Genomic DNA, 5,000 nt, shown 5'->3' with positions numbered 1-5,000 from the left:
ACAGAGACGCACACACAGACGCACACAGACGCACACATACACAAACACACACAAACACACAGAGACGCACACAAACACACAGACAGACACAGACAGACACACACACACACACATACACACACGCTGCGTGCGCACACACACACACACACACACACACACACACACACACACACACACACACACACACACACACGCTGCGTGCGTGCCTATTTTAAGAGTGCTGCGATGCATGAGCATTACAATAATATTTAGGCAGGAGGGGTCGCTGCCAGCGCTGAAGGACGACCATATATGGACGTACGCGGGGGTGAAAGGTCAAGTGTGTGTTTTGATGGTTAAGTCTCTTTCCAGGAGCCGGTCCAGCATGGGAGGAAAGAGCACAGGGGACCTGCATGCTATGCTACGCTACTCCAGGCTCTCACTAGCCTGATTATCATCGACTCCTCAAATCGAGGCGGTCCGGTCAACCATGTCGTTTGGGAAACATTCATTGTTATGCTCTTGGTCAGACCAAGCCTCAAAGAGATTTGAAAGTCGATGATAATCAGGCTAGGAGAGACCAGAGGCGGGGCCCAGGAATCTGCCGCTGTGCTACGCTGAGGCAAGAAGAAGAAGCATAGACCCCAGGGAGCCATCATCCGTATGTGGCCCAAGAAGGGCGACTAAAACTGGGCATGAATCCCCTGGGCTCTCCCATACCGGGTCCACTTTAGGTCTCAAGACCCATTCTCGATGGCAGCCTGCGTAGTTCACATGACACTACATGGAAGACATGGTATGTGTGTATGTGACAGGGGGAGGGAGAGAGAGAGAGAGAGAGAGAGAGAGAGAGAGAGAGAGAGAGAGAGCGAGAGAGAGAGAGAGAGAGAGAGAGAGAGAGAGAGAGAGAGAGAGAGAGAGAGAGAGAGAGAGAGACAGAGAGACAGAGACAGACACACATAAAGACAGACATAAATGGTGTGTGTGTGTGTGTGTGTGTGTGTGTGTGTGTGTGTGTGTGTGTGTGTGTGTGTGTGTGTGTGTGTGTGTGTGTGTGTGTGTGTGTGTGTGTGTGTGTGTGTGTGTGTGTGTGTGTGTGTGATTTATCTGTGGCAGAGGTTTGTGCGTAATTGCAGTAGCCATGCTATACTTCAAGTCCATTCTAAACACACATGGCAAGGTCCCACACATTGACAGTAAATAGAATGGACGCCAAATCAACGCTATTTTGCCATTCAACGCTTTGAAGCCAGATTTGGGAACATTCCAACTTACATTCCACCTTAGCAACGCCAAACGCAGGTGCTGATTGGACAACAACAAGACTTCTAACTGACAATCAAACCATGTTCTGATGCTCATTGGTCAATTTAACTTTTAATATCTCTCTAAAATAAAACATCACCACAAAAAATCACCACCCTGGTAAGTTGGAGAGCAAGGGGACCTACTAGTTGAGCGAAAAATGATCCCCCTGGAGTGGCATTTAAGGGAGATACAGGGTTTTATGTCTCTCATAGGAATGAATGGGATTTGGCCATTTTTTGGTCTTTTTGGGTCCAACCTTGGCTCCAACTTGGCTTCAACAATGAAATAGAATTTTGGCCTCCATTCTATTTACTCTCAATGGTCCCACACCATTCTGTTGACATAATGGGTAACTAAGATGGAATGTTGGTAACGGGGGCCAGCGTCTCATACATTCCGATGCACGGTGATGTCATAATGGGTGCAGTTCTAATGTTAAGAATGATGATCCAGCGCTTAGTATTCTGTTGTCTTGCTTGAGAAGCTGCGAGCAAAAAAAGTGATCCGGCCATATAAGTTGGTATTCCGAGAGGCTGAATTCCCACTCACCCATTCCTCCACCATATCAGCAGCAGCGGTAGCAGCAGCGGTGACGCGCAAAGTCTCAAATTAATGTCACAAAGCGTCAAAATTAATGTCCTCACTCAGGTCTCAATGTTGGACACCAGGGTAAACCACCAGACAGTCCCAGACACAACTCGGCCCATTTTTTTCATGGCATCCACTCATAGTGTATGGAGAAAAGGGGGGTCGCTCTGGACAAAATGGTATTTAAAATCAAATGACAAATCCAACGTTCTCAATTTCTCCATTTTATGAAAGTTTGTTTTTTCTCATTGAGTGCTCAGATGTAAACTTCACATCTTGGTCACATTAGAATCCAATTGGATGTGAACAAAAGTGGATGCCTAGGTCTCGTGTGTGTGACTGAGCTGGTGTGTATACCCTGCATCGCACATGATGCCCATGCGTGCGTGTATGTGTGTGCACGTCTGTCTGTGTGTGTGTGTGAGTGAGAGTGTGTGTGTGTGAAAGAGAGAGTGTGTGCATGTGTGTTGACATGTATGTATGTGTGCATGTCTGTTTACGTGTGTGTGTCTTTGAGTATCTATGTGTATTTGTGTGTGAGTGTGTGTGTGCGCGCACACATAAACGTTTGAATGTGTGAGCATGTGTGTCTATGTGTATGTATAAATGTATGTGTGCAATGTATGTGTGCATGTCTGTTTACGTGTGTGTGTCTTTGCCTATCTATGTGTATTTGTGTATTTGTGCGTGCGTGTGTGTGTGTGTGTGAGTGTGTGTGTGTGCGTGCGCGTGTGTGCGTGCGTGTGTGCGTGCGTGTGTGTGAGTGTGTGTGTGTGTGTCCGCTGAGACAGGATGCAGATGCAGTAGGGTAGGGTGTGTATTAATGCCTGGTAGAGTATGGGGGTTAGTGCTTAGACCACATGACTGCTTACCTGGCTCCTCGGGGGACGAGTCCTCCTACAAGCAGAGGCACAGGTTTGTTTGGGCAATACACTCTCACACACACTCACACACACACACACACACACACACACACACGCACACACGCACGCACGCACACACACACATGTACACACGAACGTACGCACGCACACACACACACGCACGCGCGCACGCACGCACGCACGCACGCACACACACACAAACGCACGCGTACACACACACGCACGCATGCACACACGCACGCACACGCATGCACACGCACGCACGCACGCACACACACACATGCACATACACACACACACATACGCAGACACGCACACACACACACACACACACACAAGTTCTCTCTCTCTCTCACACACATATACTCTCTCACGCACTCTCTCACGCACACGCACGCACACGCACGCACGCACACACACGCACGCACACACACACATGAGTGATTCTACGATTCCCCTACGCTTTTGGCAAAAGCAAAATGTCAATTATCAGTATTTTTTTTCAACTAAATGACCTAGATGTTTACATAGTGTATATATTTAAGTTTCCAAACAAACAAATTGCCAAGCTTAATCTTAAATCATTTGATAAATACTCCAATGAAAGCGAACATTTGCTTAATTATTTTGTCAACAGTGTTATGGACAAATACTATGTCATTTCAAACATATATAAAAATACTACAGAGTTGAAACAATATATGTTTGAAAGTGCTTATGTCCCTTATCAGTAATGTTGTCATTAATCCGTGTAACTGATATAGAAAATGTGATTGTTGAGCTTCATAAGTAGGATTTTATGAGTCACTGTGATACAGACTGACACATTTTTCATCATAAATCCCTGTAACGTCTGATTTGAATATAGTCACCCTCCTTACACAAGACTTCCTTCTCCAGAGATAATCCCTAGTGTATGTTCATAGGATTTTTCCAACACATAAGGGATCAATAGCGCAAAAACACTTTCAAAACAGTCAACCGTGTTACTCAACTGTGTTACGGTCAACAGTGCAGGGGAACAAGTCGGCACTTTTTTAGGAGAAAAAACAGAGCAGACAAACCCATCTCCCTAGAACACAAATTATTTTGTTTGTTTGTCTGTCAATATGGATATAAATTGGCAAAAACATACTCCTCCTCAACTGTCATCAGTGTTGCCAGATTGGGCTGGTTCCCGCCCAATTGGGCTGCTTAGGATGGCCGTGTGCGGGTAAAAATGGCATCTATCAGAAAAACCTTCCCACTGCCATATAAATCAATAGAATTGGGCGGGTTTTTAGGGCGGATTTTGATCATTTTTTGGGCTGGAAATCATCAGCCTCATCTGGCAACCCTGACTGTCATACTTAATTGTAACACCATTGACGGTAACACCGTTGACATTTCAGCCATTTTTATGGTGTTGTGCTAACTGAGGACCTCAGAAGTTCCACCACAACACCTTAATCAATTCATGTATCTGTATGCTTTATCTGTGTTTTTCTACATGTGATTTCTAATTCAGATTCTTATGAATATGTTGATAACACCGTTGACAGGCAATTTTCCCGCTATGAGAACATGAAAAAGAATGGATTAAATTATGGAAGGATGGAGCTCAAAATTTACCAAAAAGTCTTCCCGTATCCTGCCAAAGAGGTTATGACATCACGTGATGTTATTCGTATGGCCTAAGACCAAACCATTACTGATTTATGGAGGAGGTTTCAGACCGTGACACGGTTAACACAGTTTTCGTGGACACACACAAAATGGCAAATTTCATGTATAATGGAAAGGACAGTGGTCTTTCTGACAGTTTTGTCATATTGTGATGATTACTGTGAATCAACATTTGCAATCGTCTTGGGCAAAACAAGTTTCTTTACATGCTAATATGAAGACTGAATCTGACATTTGGAAAACAGGACGGCATGAAAACGCCCAAAACCAGTATTAAATATTCATTCTTGCTGAGGGAAATAATGCTATGTCTACACTTTCTGTATTATATGAAAGATAAATGTTTTCTAATGTCCAAAACATCATTGGATGCAGTTAATAGTTAGTGGAATTGCCAAATAAAATCCACGGACTTAAAAGTGTAGACGAGTTAGAGAATCACTCACACACACACACACACACACGCACACACGGGCGCGCACACAGACACACACACACACACACACACATTCTCTCTCTCTCTCTCTCACACACACACACACACACACTCTCTCTCTCTCTCTCACACACACACTC

The 5,000-nt window shown here is 44.7% G+C and overlaps 1 protein-coding gene across 1 annotated transcript in view; it reads right to left on the bottom strand.

Moving 5' to 3' along the window:
• Nucleotides 1–5,000, bottom strand: part of LOC134469271 (1-phosphatidylinositol 4,5-bisphosphate phosphodiesterase beta-1-like) — a 229,197-nt gene that overhangs the window by 21,941 nt on the left and 202,256 nt on the right. The window lies entirely within an intron of this gene.

The sequence above is a fragment of the Engraulis encrasicolus genome, chromosome 18, assembly GCF_034702125.1.
Source record: "Engraulis encrasicolus isolate BLACKSEA-1 chromosome 18, IST_EnEncr_1.0, whole genome shotgun sequence".
NCBI lineage: Eukaryota > Metazoa > Chordata > Actinopteri > Clupeiformes > Engraulidae > Engraulis > Engraulis encrasicolus.
The sequence above is the reverse complement of the archived record's forward strand: the minus strand, read 5'-3'. Positions and strand labels throughout refer to the sequence as shown.